Genomic DNA, 17,310 nt, shown 5'->3' with positions numbered 1-17,310 from the left:
GTGATGCATGGCCTAAAGTGTTTGCAAAACCAACAACAAGGAAACAAACAATCAAACAAACAAACAGACACCAAAAGGATACGGTTGGCTGACATATACCAAAGAAACCATGAGTATTCAAAACAAATTACTCAAAGTGATGTCAAGGATCATTCAGCACGCACCGACCCAGTATCGCAGCTTAAATGTACTCAACACACTTGTATTCAGAACACAGACGCGTGCATTAATATTCATAAATATTGATTCAATAGAGCATATCGTGACCTAACCCAAATGCCGATTTTGAATAAGATATGGTCATAGTCTTTGATATAGACTTACAATTCTTCCAAAAGCAAGAATAAATGCCATATTCTAGCCTAAGTAGAGAAGAAACGGCATAAGCCTATAACAAAGACAAGTAGCTCTGCAAAACTGTACTAAGAGCAAACGAGACAGACAGTAAAGTGCACATTGGGATTGGTTTCATTTCTCGGAATTTCAGCCCCCATGAAAAAAGTGGATCCATTTACTGAGAGCGTGGGTGTTTCAGCAGAAAGCAAAAGACGGATAAGTATTCTGAGTGAATGGATATTACACAAACATGAGTTTCCTTTAGTGGGGTCTCTGTGTACTGTGAGCTGTTAGAAAGTTTCAAGACGTGTGAAACCATAAACTAAAAATGGACACACTTCCCTCCGTTTGTACTGTATATACAGATCTGAACCAAAGGGAAGAGGGCAGATAAAAGGACAGTGGCACGCTAGTGGATAGAATCACATTTAACTTAGGAACCTCTCGTTTGATGCAGCCCCTCCCCCAACACTGACAATATTCAGCAACCATTGGGGATGGCAGTTACCGGTTGGATTCTAGGTGGAATCTTGGTGTGTACCGCGAGGCTTGTTGTGGCTGGTGGATCCAAGGTAACTGGGCAGAATTCTGTGGGTGGATCAGTGTGATGAAGGGGCTGCCGCCCTTTGTGGAGATTGGCTTAGGTCTTTTGTTCGGGACGCTGTGTAAGTTCGAGATAATGCTGCTGCCCAAAGACCTATGTTCACGGGTAAGTTTCCAGAACCTGAGAGGGCAGACAGTGGAAGATCTGCTTGTCATCAGCTTCCTGGTGAGGCTCCGAGGTACTTTCAAACTTGCCCAGTCCTGTTGAAGTCGACTTTATGGGAGACACGAAGAGAAGCTGGCAGAAAAGCTGGCTGCACGGATTGAGGAGAGATGCGAACATATTGATGAGAGTTGTTCCGCTACAATGGAGAATACCGGCACGGAGACATCTCTAGAGAATACCAGGCTCGAAAGACATTCATGAGACCTACTGAACCTCTGTGATACTGGCAGAAACATTCGGAGTGTCAACGTGCACTTGAGAAAGTCACTCCATTCTCTGCTCCAAGAACGGCTCCAAGATTCCTGACGTCTAAAAGAGAAGAGATGGCAGAGATGATAAAAGCGCTCATGTTCTTGGAAGAGGTCATGAGAATCCACAGGTCCCAAGGGGCATTTACAAACCATTCAGACCAAAATGCACCAAGCCCAGGGAAGCCTTTTCCCAGGTTTGGGCCTTGCTATCAAGCACTTGCTCTTCCCTCCCCTCCACTCAGGCATCCATTTTAAAGGATCAGAACCTGAGCTGCAATGAAGCCAGTAGGAGAAGAGCAAGCCCCTCCTAGAATCAGAGTTCCTCCATCTTCACACTCTGTGAACAACAGTGAACTCCTGAAAGGTCAAATACTCTCGCCTAAATTAGTTAGGAATTGAATAATTAGCTCAAACAAAGAAATGATGACCTTCCCCTAGATTCAGCAAATGCTGGGTTTATGTCTTGTCTGGGGTGAAGGGAGTGTGGTAAGTGAGAGGAATCTTTGACTGAACTTGAATATGTACTAGGCCTCAGTGTTTCAAGACAGTATAGGTAAATATTATGTCAGATAGTGACCTGAACTGTAAAAGTCGTGAAAGCCTTTAAAGACACAGGTTTGGTGGACCGTCTTTCTCTTCAGCCAAGCACCGGGTGCACGATATATTGGGGGTGCAGACTTGGTTGTGTTAAATTGCTTTACCCAACATGATCGGATGATTAAGCGTTCTCATCACTGATAGAAGAACACCTGCTTTTCAATAGCCTAGCATAGCTGCAGCAGGGTTCTCATAGCTAAAATGCCTGTATGTGCTTTTGGAATCAAGCCTAAATGTATATATTTTGTTTGGTTTTTCTTGTACTTTCCTAGAGAGGAATGTTACCCCTTGAAATGCCAACCTTGGCCAGTATGTGTCATTGGGTTTATAGGGCACCACATGCACAACGGAAAACCTGGCTCTCGGTTATTTCATGGTTTCAATAGTTACTTCATGGTTCCTGTTGGTGTTGGAGGATTCAACATTAAAGAGTTGACATGTCCCCTTCAACATTTTGGACTGCAATTTTACTTTCTATCTGTCTACATTTTTCTTAGAGCTGACATAATGTTACAAAAATTGACAAGTCTGGCTTCTAGGTAAATTTAGTACGTTTCAAACACTAACTTCATTTTCATATAAATCCCAAAACATGTAAATCAATTCTATTGACCTTCTTAAAAACTGCAACTCTGTTATCAACACAATGTCAAAATTGGAGTCTTCTGACCATCCCTCCAACCAAGGCTTTATAGAAAACAGAGCTAAACAAACATCACATTTCTGTGAATTACATCTGGAAAGTGTTGATTTATCGATGCCCAGTTGGCAGAGAACAAGTGCAACCTGCACTCACTCCCTCCCATGTACACAGCAATGTAAACTTCCACTCACCCAGCTCTTGGCACAGGACACTTTCCGAAGAGTGGTCTGTTACTTCCAAAGACAGGCTGAGGCCTCAGAAAACCTGGAAGCAGGAGAAGGCAAAGTAGAGAATGGAAATCTGTGCAGGATCTGACCTCTGCAGATGGAGCAGCAAAGGTGAAACTCTGTTTTACTTGGACGCACACTCTCAAGCAGACAGCACACATGGGACTGTAGGTAATACGCTGAGTGTTAGAAGAGTGCACAGCAGATGCTTGGCTGACATAACTCCTAGAAATCTGCACAAAATATCCCACAATTGATTCTGAGACCAAGATCCGATCTGCCAAATTTGAGCTAGCAGAGGCAGCGGAAAATGAGGTATAGAGCTACAGATAATGGCACACGCTGAGTCTCAGGGATCTGGAGTGTGTTGTGGGTTGTGGTGGGTTCTATCAAGAGAGCAAACCGACCTGTTACCCCAGTAAGGAAGCAACCACATTGGCGTGTGAGGTTGAGTTTTTCGATATTTGCCATGGCCACATACACTGCATCTTGCAGGCCCAGGATCAATTTGGCATTTTGCCAATAGAGCACGTGTGGGGCTCAACTAGAGAAGCCGTGCATCTGGTCTGACTGATTCAGTGTCCCTTGGGTTTGAAATCAGTATTAAAAGCTTTAGGATCTGCTACAGTCATAACCTGGACAGGGATTACTGATTGGTTTGAGGAGGAGAACTCAGTACAACTCTGTGATTGGATTCGTGCACCCATGACCCAAGGATGAGGGATCAAGGAAGAGTGGTCAAAGTCCACAACGTGAGAAGTAGAAGCATTTCCTTCAGCATTATCTCCCAAATGCAGATGCTACATTTTGGATGGCACTGACATGGTTCTGCCCAGAGGACACAAAGATTGGTCTGCGGGATCATTCCAGCAGGCCCTGATGTATGACATCCATACATATGTTTCCACTGGTGTTTCTGTAGACAGAGAAGCTCTGGGAAGAACTGGTAACATTGGGACATTCCCATGGCAATAGAAAGCACAAGCACACTCTCAGTTTGCTGTTTTGGAAAGACTCCAAGATGACGTACAGCAGAATGCCGAGCAGAAAAGCTTTAAGCTTCATTTCCAGAAGAGGAAGTGTACTCTGCACTTTCAGAATTGTGAGGTAAGTGCAATAAAACGAAGTTTTAATAATTGAAATAATATGGTGTGCTCATCACAACAAAGGCAACACCAGCAATTAGAGATGTACCAGACAACACACACAGGAACAGGAGATGGCATCAATGCCTAGGGAAAATTGTCCTCACAGAAATATCATGGAACTTTGTACACACAATGGTCTAAAATTTTCACTTAACAAAGCCTTAGAAATCTATATTTGATACCTGATATTACATGACAAGTAGATGTAAAGAAGTAAATTAAAAGAAAGAGAAAGTACCATTTTCACTTCCAAAGATTTTGAAGGCCTGAAAAATGAGCTTTCAAATATCTAGACTGTAAAACGCTACCAGAGCAAGTATTGAAAACTGAGGTGAGGAAAACATGAAGTACAACAGTGTCTCAGAATCACAAAAGGCAGTATACCGGGAAAGGGGAGAGAAACTCTAAAAACGAGCCAAATAATACCAGAAAACCCAAGGATGAGACAATACCAGGGCTAAAGTCAGTCCAAAGCAGACTTGATAATGCAGACGGACTCGTGAAAGACTGTGAAGACAGGGGAACAGAAATCCCTCGATCAGAAGAAGACATAGAAAAAGAAATGCAAACCAATGCAAACAATGCTGTTGAAGCCTAGGGTAAGACAAAGCATGAAAGAGTATGATTCGTAAGAGTCCCAGATGGAAAAGCAAGATTAACAAGAAAAAGCCTGAAAAGATATTTGTAGAAAAGTCATACTGAAATTTTCTGAAAGACAAGAAAGAATCATCTATACGATTTCAGGAACTACACAGCGTCCAAAGGAGGTGGAATCCCAATAGACCTACTTGCAGCTCTATAATTCAAATCAACAAAGTTCATGATCACCCCAGTGATTTAAAATGCATCTAGAGGAAAGCAATTTAGTCACAACAGAACCTCCAGAAGGGTTTCAGCTCATATCTCGGCAGAAATATTGCAGAACAGGGAGGAGTGCAAGGACATAGGCCATATCCTGAATGAGAAAAAGCTGTAATCATGGGTAGCCTATGCCACATGACTGCCATTTCTAATAACGGCAGAGCTAGGGAAATTCACAGACCAGCAAAGCTTAAAAGAATTCAGCAGTTCAAAACTTATCCTAAAAGATAGATTGAGAATTCTACCCTGAATAGAAAAGTAGAAAGATGAAATGGAAATAAGAAAAACCATTATTGGAAATGCAAGAAGAGCGTGAGTTACAAACAAGAAACAAGAAGAAGGCAAGGAGGACATCAAAGCCATAAGATGGGAGAGGGTAGCATGAAATCATAGGTTATTTTAAGCACTATCTTAAGTGATTCACATATATGAATCTCTGATTGAAGCAAACGGAGTGATGCATGGCCTAAAGTGTTTGCAAAACCAACAACAAGGAAACAAACAATCAAACAAACAAACAGACACCAAAAGGATACGGTTGGCTGACATATACCAAAGAAACCATGAGTATTCAAAACAAATTACTCAAAGTGATGTCAAGGATCATTCAGCACGCACCGACCCAGTATCGCAGCTTAAATGTACTCAACACACTTGTATTCAGAACACAGACGCGTGCATTAATATTCATAAATATTGATTCAATAGAGCATATCGTGACCTAACCCAAATGCCGATTTTGAATAAGATATGGTCATAGTCTTTGATATAGACTTACAATTCTTCCAAAAGCAAGAATAAATGCCATATTCTAGCCTAAGTAGAGAAGAAACGGCATAAGCCTATAACAAAGACAAGTAGCTCTGCAAAACTGTACTAAGAGCAAACGAGACAGACAGTAAAGTGCACATTGGGATTGGTTTCATTTCTCGGAATTTCAGCCCCCATGAAAAAAGTGGATCCATTTACTGAGGCGTGGGTGTTTCAGCAGAAAGCAAAAGACGGATAAGTATTCTGAGTGAATGGATATTACACAAACATGAGTTTCCTTTAGTGGGGTCTCTGTGTACTGTGAGCTGTTAGAAAGTTTCCAGACGTGTGAAACCATAAACTAAAAATGGACACACTTCCCTCCGTTTGTACTGTATATACAGATCTGAACCAAAGGGAAGAGGGCAGATAAAAGGACAGTGGCACGCTAGTGGATAGAATCACATTTAACTTAGGAACCTCTCGTTTGATGCAGCCCCTCCCCCAACACTGACAATATTCAGCAACCATTGGGGATGGCAGTTACCGGTTGGATTCTAGGTGGAATCTTGGTGTGTACCGCGAGGCTTGTTGTGGCTGGTGGATCCAAGGTAACTGGGCAGAATTCTGTGGGTGGATCAGTGTGATGAAGGGGCTGCCGCCCTTTGTGGAGATTGGCTTAGGTCTTTTGTTCGGGACGCTGTGTAAGTTCGAGATAATGCTGCTGCCCAAAGACCTAAGTTCACGGGTAAGTTTCCAGAACCTGAGAGGGCAGACAGTGGAAGATCTGCTTGTCATCAGCTTCCTGGTGAGGCTCCGAGGTACTTTCAAACTTGCCCAGTCCTGTTGAAGTCGACTTTATGGGAGACACGAAGAGAAGCTGGCAGAAAAGCTGGCTGCACGGATTGAGGAGAGATGCGAACATATTGATGAGAGTTGTTCCGCTACAATGGAGAATACCGGCACGGAGACATCTCTAGAGAATACCAGGCTCGAAAGACATTCATGAGACCTACTGAACCTCTGTGATACTGGCAGAAACATTCGGAGTGTCAACGTGCACTTGAGAAAGTCACTCCATTCTCTGCTCCAAGAACGGCTCCAAGATTCCTGACGTCTAAAAGAGAAGAGATGGCAGAGATGATAAAAGCGCTCATGTTCTTGGAAGAGGTCATGAGAATCCACAGGTCCCAAGGGGCATTTACAAACCATTCAGACCAAAATGCACCAAGCCCAGGGAAGCCTTTTCCCAGGTTTGGGCCTTGCTATCAAGCACTTGCTCTTCCCTCCCCTCCACTCAGGCATCCATTTTAAAGGATCAGAACCTGAGCTGCAATGAAGCCAGTAGGAGAAGAGCAAGCCCCTCCTAGAATCAGAGTTCCTCCATCTTCACACTCTGTGAACAACAGTGAACTCCTGAAAGGTCAAATACTCTCGCCTAAATTAGTTAGGAATTGAATAATTAGCTCAAACAAAGAAATGATGACCTTCCCCTAGATTCAGCAAATGCTGGGTTTATGTCTTGTCTGGGGTGAAGGGAGTGTGGTAAGTGAGAGGAATCTTTGACTGAACTTGAATATGTACTAGGCCTCAGTGTTTCAAGACAGTATAGGTAAATATTATGTCAGATAGTGACCTGAACTGTAAAAGTCGTGAAAGCCTTTAAAGACACAGGTTTGGTGGACCGTCTTTCTCTTCAGCCAAGCACCGGGTGCACGATATATTGGGGGTGCAGACTTGGTTGTGTTAAATTGCTTTACCCAACATGATCGGATGATTAAGCGTTCTCATCACTGATAGAAGAACACCTGCTTTTCAATAGCCTAGCATAGCTGCAGCAGGGTTCTCATAGCTAAAATGCCTGTATGTGCTTTTGGAATCAAGCCTAAATGTATATATTTTGTTTGGTTTTTCTTGTACTTTCCTAGAGAGGAATGTTACCCCTTGAAATGCCAACCTTGGCCAGTATGTGTCATTGGGATTATAGGGCACCACATGCACAACGGAAAACCTGGCTCTCGGTTATTTCATGGTTTCAATAGTTACTTCATGGTTCCTGTTGGTGTTGGAGGATTCAACATTAAAGAGTTGACATGTCCCCTTCAACATTTTGGACTGCAATTTTACTTTCTATCTGTCTACATTTTTCTTAGAGCTGACATAATGTTACAAAAATTGACAAGTCTGGCTTCTAGGTAAATTTAGTACGTTTCAAACACTAACTTCATTTTCATATAAATCCCAAAACATGTAAATCAATTCTATTGACCTTCTTAAAAACTGCAACTCTGTTATCAACACAATGTCAAAATTGGAGTCTTCTGACCATCCCTCCAACCAAGGCTTTATAGAAAACAGAGCTAAACAAACATCACATTTCTGTGAATTACATCTGGAAAGTGTTGATTTATCGATGCCCAGTTGGCAGAGAACAAGTGCAACCTGCACTCACTCCCTCCCATGTACACAGCAATGTAAACTTCCACTCACCCAGCTCTTGGCACAGGACACTTTCCGAAGAGTGGTCTGTTACTTCCAAAGACAGGCTGAGGCCTCAGAAAACCTGGAAGCAGGAGAAGGCAAAGTAGAGAATGGAAATCTGTGCAGGATCTGACCTCTGCAGATGGAGCAGCAAAGGTGAAACTCTGTTTTACTTGGACGCACACTCTCAAGCAGACAGCACACATGGGACTGTAGGTAATACGCTGAGTGTTAGAAGAGTGCACAGCAGATGCTTGGCTGACATAACTCCTAGAAATCTGCACAAAATATCCCACAATTGATTCTGAGACCAAGATCCGATCTGCCAAATTTGAGCTAGCAGAGGCAGCGGAAAATGAGGTATAGAGCTACAGATAATGGCACACGCTGAGTCTCAGGGATCTGGAGTGTGTTGTGGGTTGTGGTGGGTTCTATCAAGAGAGCAAACCGACCTGTTACCCCAGTAAGGAAGCAACCACATTGGCGTGTGAGGTTGAGTTTTTCGATATTTGCCATGGCCACATACACTGCATCTTGCAGGCCCAGGATCAATTTGGCATTTTGCCAATAGAGCACGTGTGGGGCTCAACTAGAGAAGCCGTGCATCTGGTCTGACTGATTCAGTGTCCCTTGGGTTTGAAATCAGTATTAAAAGCTTTAGGATCTGCTACAGTCATAACCTGGACAGGGATTACTGATTGGTTTGAGGAGGAGAACTCAGTACAACTCTGTGATTGGATTCGTGCACCCATGACCCAAGGATGAGGGATCAAGGAAGAGTGGTCAAAGTCCACAACGTGAGAAGTAGAAGCATTTCCTTCAGCATTATCTCCCAAATGCAGATGCTACATTTTGGATGGCACTGACATGGTTCTGCCCAGAGGACACAAAGATTGGTCTGCGGGATCATTCCAGCAGGCCCTGATGTATGACATCCATACATATGTTTCCACTGGTGTTTCTGTAGACAGAGAAGCTCTGGGAAGAACTGGTAACATTGGGACATTCCCATGGCAATAGAAAGCACAAGCACACTCTCAGTTTGCTGTTTTGGAAAGACTCCAAGATGACGTACAGCAGAATGCCGAGCAGAAAAGCTTTAAGCTTCATTTCCAGAAGAGGAAGTGTACTCTGCACTTTCAGAATTGTGAGGTAAGTGCAATAAAACGAAGTTTTAATAATTGAAATAATATGGTGTGCTCATCACAACAAAGGCAACACCAGCAATTAGAGATGTACCAGACAACACACACAGGAACAGGAGATGGCATCAATGCCTAGGGAAAATTGTCCTCACAGAAATATCATGGAACTTTGTACACACAATGGTCTAAAATTTTCACTTAACAAAGCCTTAGAAATCTATATTTGATACCTGATATTACATGACAAGTAGATGTAAAGAAGTAAATTAAAAGAAAGAGAAAGTACCATTTTCACTTCCAAAGATTTTGAAGGCCTGAAAAATGAGCTTTCAAATATCTAGACTGTAAAACGCTACCAGAGCAAGTATTGAAAACTGAGGTGAGGAAAACATGAAGTACAACAGTGTCTCAGAATCACAAAAGGCAGTATACCGGGAAAGGGGAGAGAAACTCTAAAAACGAGCCAAATAATACCAGAAAACCCAAGGATGAGACAATACCAGGGCTAAAGTCAGTCCAAAGCAGACTTGATAATGCAGACGGACTCGTGAAAGACTGTGAAGACAGGGGAACAGAAATCCCTCGATCAGAAGAAGACATAGAAAAAGAAATGCAAACCAATGCAAACAATGCTGTTGAAGCCTAGGGTAAGACAAAGCATGAAAGAGTATGATTCGTAAGAGTCCCAGATGGAAAAGCAAGATTAACAAGAAAAAGCCTGAAAAGATATTTGTAGAAAAGTCATACTGAAATTTTCTGAAAGACAAGAAAGAATCATCTATACGATTTCAGGAACTACACAGCGTCCAAAGGAGGTGGAATCCCAATAGACCTACTTGCAGCTCTATAATTCAAATCAACAAAGTTCATGATCACCCCAGTGATTTAAAATGCATCTAGAGGAAAGCAATTTAGTCACAACAGAACCTCCAGAAGGGTTTCAGCTCATATCTCGGCAGAAATATTGCAGAACAGGGAGGAGTGCAAGGACATAGGCCATATCCTGAATGAGAAAAAGCTGTAATCATGGGTAGCCTATGCCACATGACTGCCATTTCTAATAACGGCAGAGCTAGGGAAATTCACAGACCAGCAAAGCTTAAAAGAATTCAGCAGTTCAAAACTTATCCTAAAAGATAGATTGAGAATTCTACCCTGAATAGAAAAGTAGAAAGATGAAATGGAAATAAGAAAAACCATTATTGGAAATGCAAGAAGAGCGTGAGTTACAAACAAGAAACAAGAAGAAGGCAAGGAGGACATCAAAGCCATAAGATGGGAGAGGGTAGCATGAAATCATAGGTTATTTTAAGCACTATCTTAAGTGATTCACATATATGAATCTCTGATTGAAGCAAACGGAGTGATGCATGGCCTAAAGTGTTTGCAAAACCAACAACAAGGAAACAAACAATCAAACAAACAAACAGACACCAAAAGGATACGGTTGGCTGACATATACCAAAGAAACCATGAGTATTCAAAACAAATTACTCAAAGTGATGTCAAGGATCATTCAGCACGCACCGACCCAGTATCGCAGCTTAAATGTACTCAACACACTTGTATTCAGAACACAGACGCGTGCATTAATATTCATAAATATTGATTCAATAGAGCATATCGTGACCTAACCCAAATGCCGATTTTGAATAAGATATGGTCATAGTCTTTGATATAGACTTACAATTCTTCCAAAAGCAAGAATAAATGCCATATTCTAGCCTAAGTAGAGAAGAAACGGCATAAGCCTATAACAAAGACAAGTAGCTCTGCAAAACTGTACTAAGAGCAAACGAGACAGACAGTAAAGTGCACATTGGGATTGGTTTCATTTCTCGGAATTTCAGCCCCCATGAAAAAAGTGGATCCATTTACTGAGAGCGTGGGTGTTTCAGCAGAAAGCAAAAGACGGATAAGTATTCTGAGTGAATGGATATTACACAAACATGAGTTTCCTTTAGTGGGGTCTCTGTGTACTGTGAGCTGTTAGAAAGTTTCCAGACGTGTGAAACCATAAACTAAAAATGGACACACTTCCCTCCGTTTGTACTGTATATACAGATCTGAACCAAAGGGAAGAGGGCAGATAAAAGGACAGTGGCACGCTAGTGGATAGAATCACATTTAACTTAGGAACCTCTCGTTTGATGCAGCCCCTCCCCCAACACTGACAATATTCAGCAACCATTGGGGATGGCAGTTACCGGTTGGATTCTAGGTGGAATCTTGGTGTGTACCGCGAGGCTTGTTGTGGCTGGTGGATCCAAGGTAACTGGGCAGAATTCTGTGGGTGGATCAGTGTGATGAAGGGGCTGCCGCCCTTTGTGGAGATTGGCTTAGGTCTTTTGTTCGGGACACTGTGTAAGTTCGAGATAATGCTGCTGCCCAAAGACCTATGTTCACGGGTAAGTTTCCAGAACCTGAGAGGGCAGACAGTGGAAGATCTGCTTGTCATCAGCTTCCTGGTGAGGCTCCGAGGTACTTTCAAACTTGCCCAGTCCTGTTGAAGTCGACTTTATGGGAGACACGAAGAGAAGCTGGCAGAAAAGCTGGCTGCACGGATTGAGGAGAGATGCGAACATATTGATGAGAGTTGTTCCGCTACAATGGAGAATACCGGCACGGAGACATCTCTAGAGAATACCAGGCTCGAAAGACATTCATGAGACCTACTGAACCTCTGTGATACTGGCAGAAACATTCGGAGTGTCAACGTGCACTTGAGAAAGTCACTCCATTCTCTGCTCCAAGAACGGCTCCAAGATTCCTGACGTCTAAAAGAGAAGAGATGGCAGAGATGATAAAAGCGCTCATGTTCTTGGAAGAGGTCATGAGAATCCACAGGTCCCAAGGGGCATTTACAAACCATTCAGACCAAAATGCACCAAGCCCAGGGAAGCCTTTTCCCAGGTTTGGGCCTTGCTATCAAGCACTTGCTCTTCCCTCCCCTCCACTCAGGCATCCATTTTAAAGGATCAGAACCTGAGCTGCAATGAAGCCAGTAGGAGAAGAGCAAGCCCCTCCTAGAATCAGAGTTCCTCCATCTTCACACTCTGTGAACAACAGTGAACTCCTGAAAGGTCAAATACTCTCGCCTAAATTAGTTAGGAATTGAATAATTAGCTCAAACAAAGAAATGATGACCTTCCCCTAGATTCAGCAAATGCTGGGTTTATGTCTTGTCTGGGGTGAAGGGAGTGTGGTAAGTGAGAGGAATCTTTGACTGAACTTGAATATGTACTAGGCCTCAGTGTTTCAAGACAGTATAGGTAAATATTATGTCAGATAGTGACCTGAACTGTAAAAGTCGTGAAAGCCTTTAAAGACACAGGTTTGGTGGACCGTCTTTCTCTTCAGCCAAGCACCGGGTGCACGATATATTGGGGGTGCAGACTTGGTTGTGTTAAATTGCTTTACCCAACATGATCGGATGATTAAGCGTTCTCATCACTGATAGAAGAACACCTGCTTTTCAATAGCCTAGCATAGCTGCAGCAGGGTTCTCATAGCTAAAATGCCTGTATGTGCTTTTGGAATCAAGCCTAAATGTATATATTTTGTTTGGTTTTTCTTGTACTTTCCTAGAGAGGAATGTTACCCCTTGAAATGCCAACCTTGGCCAGTATGTGTCATTGGGATTATAGGGCACCACATGCACAACGGAAAACCTGGCTCTCGGTTATTTCATGGTTTCAATAGTTACTTCATGGTTCCTGTTGGTGTTGGAGGATTCAACATTAAAGAGTTGACATGTCCCCTTCAACATTTTGGACTGCAATTTTACTTTCTATCTGTCTACATTTTTCTTAGAGCTGACATAATGTTACAAAAATTGACAAGTCTGGCTTCTAGGTAAATTTAGTACGTTTCAAACACTAACTTCATTTTCATATAAATCCCAAAACATGTAAATCAATTCTATTGACCTTCTTAAAAACTGCAACTCTGTTATCAACACAATGTCAAAATTGGAGTCTTCTGACCATCCCTCCAACCAAGGCTTTATAGAAAACAGAGCTAAACAAACATCACATTTCTGTGAATTACATCTGGAAAGTGTTGATTTATCGATGCCCAGTTGGCAGAGAACAAGTGCAACCTGCACTCACTCCCTCCCATGTACACAGCAATGTAAACTTCCACTCACCCAGCTCTTGGCACAGGACACTTTCCGAAGAGTGGTCTGTTACTTCCAAAGACAGGCTGAGGCCTCAGAAAACCTGGAAGCAGGAGAAGGCAAAGTAGAGAATGGAAATCTGTGCAGGATCTGACCTCTGCAGATGGAGCAGCAAAGGTGAAACTCTGTTTTACTTGGACGCACACTCTCAAGCAGACAGCACACATGGGACTGTAGGTAATACGCTGAGTGTTAGAAGAGTGCACAGCAGATGCTTGGCTGACATAACTCCTAGAAATCTGCACAAAATATCCCACAATTGATTCTGAGACCAAGATCCGATCTGCCAAATTTGAGCTAGCAGAGGCAGCGGAAAATGAGGTATAGAGCTACAGATAATGGCACACGCTGAGTCTCAGGGATCTGGAGTGTGTTGTGGGTTGTGGTGGGTTCTATCAAGAGAGCAAACCGACCTGTTACCCCAGTAAGGAAGCAACCACATTGGCGTGTGAGGTTGAGTTTTTCGATATTTGCCATGGCCACATACACTGCATCTTGCAGGCCCAGGATCAATTTGGCATTTTGCCAATAGAGCACATGTGGGGCTCAACTAGAGAAGCCGTGCATCTGGTCTGACTGATTCAGTGGCCCTTGGGTTTGAAATCAGTATTAAAAGCTTTAGGATCCACTAAAGTAAAGGGGAAACTGTGTTTTACTGGAATGCACACTCTAAAGTGGACAGGCCATTTGAGATGGAAAACAATGTGCTGAGGGTTAAAAGAGTGCATAGTGGACGTTTGGTTGACATATCTGAAAGCAATAATCACAAAATTTCTCTGCAATTCATTCCCAGACCAATACTCCACCTGTTAATTTTGAGCTAGGACTGCCTGTGGAATCTGTGTGTTAGGGCTGTGGCTGATGTCACAAATTTATTCCCAGGGGTTTGGAGATTGTTTTGGGCTGTGGTTGGTACTATCTAGAGAACAGATCTGCCTGGGTCCTCTCTTAATATTAAATCTGCTGGCATATGTGTTGTGGATTATCTTAGTAACCCAGGGCCTTAGTCACAGTCTTTCCACATCCACGGTATAATTGCTCATTTTCTCCATAAAGGAGAAATGGGTCTCATTCAGAGCCATCTTCATCTAGTTTCTAGAATCCAGGGCAATTTATTGTTGAAATCAGATTCTATAGCCCAAGGATCTGCAACTTTCATAGGCAGGATTGAAATTTCTTATTGTCCAAAGCAGAGGTTTTTGAAATGCCTCATGCTTGCCTTTGAGTTCCAATGCCTTATTGCAAGAGTTCTTGGAGCAGAGATCTGCTGAACAATAGGTGAATTTGAAGCCTTTCCATCAGCCTTGACTACCACATGCTAATGCAACAATAGTTGTGGTGCTGACCCAGTACTACACTAAGGATCCAACTGTGGCACTGCATGCTTCAACAGGTTCTAATCTGTGACATCATTAGATTTGTTTCCACTTTTGTTTTTGTTTGCAGAGAACCTGAGGGAACCCATTATAAAAATTTGACTTTTCCGTGGCAATAGTAAGTATGAATGCACTTCCATGAGAGTGTATTGGAACCATTCCCTATCCACATATCCAGCCGGCAGCCCAGAAACCATTTGGAAGCCTCTATTCCAGCAAAAATTACTATTCCCAGCACTGTCAGAGCTATGATAAGCATTTAACCAAAATGACACTCAGCTAACTTTACTAGAATAGGTTGTATTCACCACAACAAAAACCACACTAGCAATCATAGATATAACAGGCAACAGACACAGAAGGAATGCATGGCATCATTACATACCAAAAACAATCCTCACAGCATTAATACTAAATGTGCACAGAAATGATTTCACTTACAAAAGCTGTTCAAGTCTATAATAGATAACTGATAATCCTTAACCCATAGCGATAGAGAGATATAATAAAGTTAAAAGAACCATTGCAAATTTTCAAAAGACAGGAGTCTCCTGAAAGAACATCCAATGTATTAGACCACCAAAATTTACTAGAACATGACTTGAAAAGGGAGGACATAAAAACACTGAAGGAAATCTTGAGTCTATGAATACAAATGCAGGCTAGTATAAATGGAAAGAGAAACACTTTAGATGAGCCAAATAGAATCAGAAAATTCAACGGTGAGAATAGCTAAGCTAAAGACAGTCCAAATCGGACTAGATAATGCAGAGGAACAAATAAGTGACTTCGAAAGCAGGATAACCGCAATCACTCAGTCAGAACACGACATAGAAAAGCAAGTGAAAACCAATGTAAGCAATGCAACTGAAACCTGGGATAAGAGAATACATACCAGTCTATGACTCATAGGGATCCCACATGGAAAAGAAGAAAGACAAATGGTTTGAAAAGATATTTGAAGAAATCAGACTGAAATTTTCTTAAACCAAAGATAGAACCAGCTATCTCAACACAGGAAGCACAGAGGGTCCAAGCATAATGAACCCCAGTAGGCCTACAACAATATATATTCTAATTTAAATGGCCAAAGTTGATAATAAAGAAATGATTCTAAATGCACCAAAATAGAAACAAGTGCATTGCAAGAGAACTTTCTAATGTCTTCAGCTGATTTCTCAATAGATAGATTGGTAATTTTTTCTTCCCTCTTTCATTTTGTGTTGATCTCTATTCCAAGAACTGATGAAAGGCAGATTCCTTCAGTCTAAACAAGATGAGTTGACAGAGATTCTAAAAGTGTTCAAGTTCTTGGAAGAGGTCATCAGAATCAACATCTCAAGGGGCTTTTTCAGACAATACAAGAGACCATGCACCAAGCCCTGTTTACACTTTTCCCAGTAGTGGTCAAATGTATTAAGACTTGCTGTTCCTTCACACTAAACCAGCCATGCAGGTATACCCTCAGTCTGCTACTGCAGTTGAATTAGAGCCAGGTCCAATTTTACCAACACTGTAGGGAGAACCTGAGCCTGCTACTGCAAGAGACACAGCACTGTGTCCCATTTCACCAATCTTTCAAGGAGACCCTGAGCCTATTCCTGCAGGAGACTCAGAGCCAAATCACATTCCACCAGCTGTGTAGGAAGACCCCCAAGCCTTCACTTGCAATGGATCCAGGAATGTGTCCAATTCCACTAGCCTTGTAGGGAGACCTTGAGCCTATTCCTGCAGGAGAACCAGATCTCTGTCATATTCCACCATCCCTCCAGGAAGATGCAGGGCCTCCTCCTGCAGGAGACTCAGTAATGGGTCCAATTTCACCAGTCCTGCAGGCAGACTCTGAGACAATTCCTGCAGGAGACCCAGGACTGGGTCCCATTCCATCAACCATGCACTAAGACCTTGAAGTGGGTCCAATTCCACTAGCCTTGCTGGGTGACCCACAAGCCTGATCCTGCAGGATAATTAGAGATATGTCATATTCCAGAAGCCCTGCAGGAAGACTGAAAACCTGCTCCTGCAGGAGACCCAGGAATAGGTCCAAATCCACCAGCCTTGCTGGGAGAGCACAAACCTGATCCTGCAGGTGATACAGAGCGAGGTACAATTCCAACAGCCCTGCAGGGATATCCTGAGGCCACTTCAGCAGGAAACACATGACTGGGTCACATTCCAATACCCCAGAAGGGAGACTGTGAGCCTGCTACTCCAGGAAACCCAGGACTTCGTCCCATTCCACCAAACCTGCAGTCAAACACTGAGACTGCATCTGCAGAAAACACAGAGCGGGTCACATAACACCAGCCCTGTAGTGAGACTACAAACCTGCTCCTGGGGGAGACCAAGCCCTTCACAGAGAACATGAGCCAGCTCCTGCAGAAGAACAAGAGTTGTGTGACATTCTACCAGCTCTGCAGGTACTCCCTAGGCTTGCTCCTGCAGGAGACAGACATCCCAGTCCAATTCCATCAGCCTTTCCAGGGAGAACCCCAGCTTCCTCCTGTAGAAGAGCCAGAACTAGATCTCATTCCACCAACCCTGCA

The 17,310-nt window shown here is 42.8% G+C and overlaps 2 long non-coding RNA genes across 2 annotated transcripts; both read right to left on the bottom strand.

The window, feature by feature from the left end:
• Window positions 1-1,362: 1,362 nt before the first annotated feature.
• On the bottom strand, window positions 1,363-6,564 carry LOC135320710 (uncharacterized). Its single transcript, XR_010379974.1, has 3 exons — window positions 6,130-6,564; window positions 2,788-2,860; window positions 1,363-1,414 (listed from the first exon to the last, which is right to left on the bottom strand). It is a non-coding gene; the product is annotated as an uncharacterized LOC135320710 (long non-coding RNA).
• Window positions 6,565-6,646: 82 nt separating this feature from the next.
• Window positions 6,647-11,850, bottom strand: LOC135320702 (uncharacterized). Its single transcript, XR_010379968.1, has 3 exons — window positions 11,416-11,850; window positions 8,073-8,145; window positions 6,647-6,699 (listed from the first exon to the last, which is right to left on the bottom strand). It is a non-coding gene; the product is annotated as an uncharacterized LOC135320702 (long non-coding RNA).
• Between the last annotated feature and the right edge of the window lie 5,460 nt (window positions 11,851-17,310).

The sequence above is a fragment of the Camelus dromedarius genome, unplaced genomic scaffold (assembly GCF_036321535.1).
Source record: "Camelus dromedarius isolate mCamDro1 unplaced genomic scaffold, mCamDro1.pat HAP1_SCAFFOLD_114, whole genome shotgun sequence".
Lineage (NCBI taxonomy): Eukaryota > Metazoa > Chordata > Mammalia > Artiodactyla > Camelidae > Camelus > Camelus dromedarius.
This window is presented reverse-complemented; position numbering and strand designations above follow the sequence as displayed.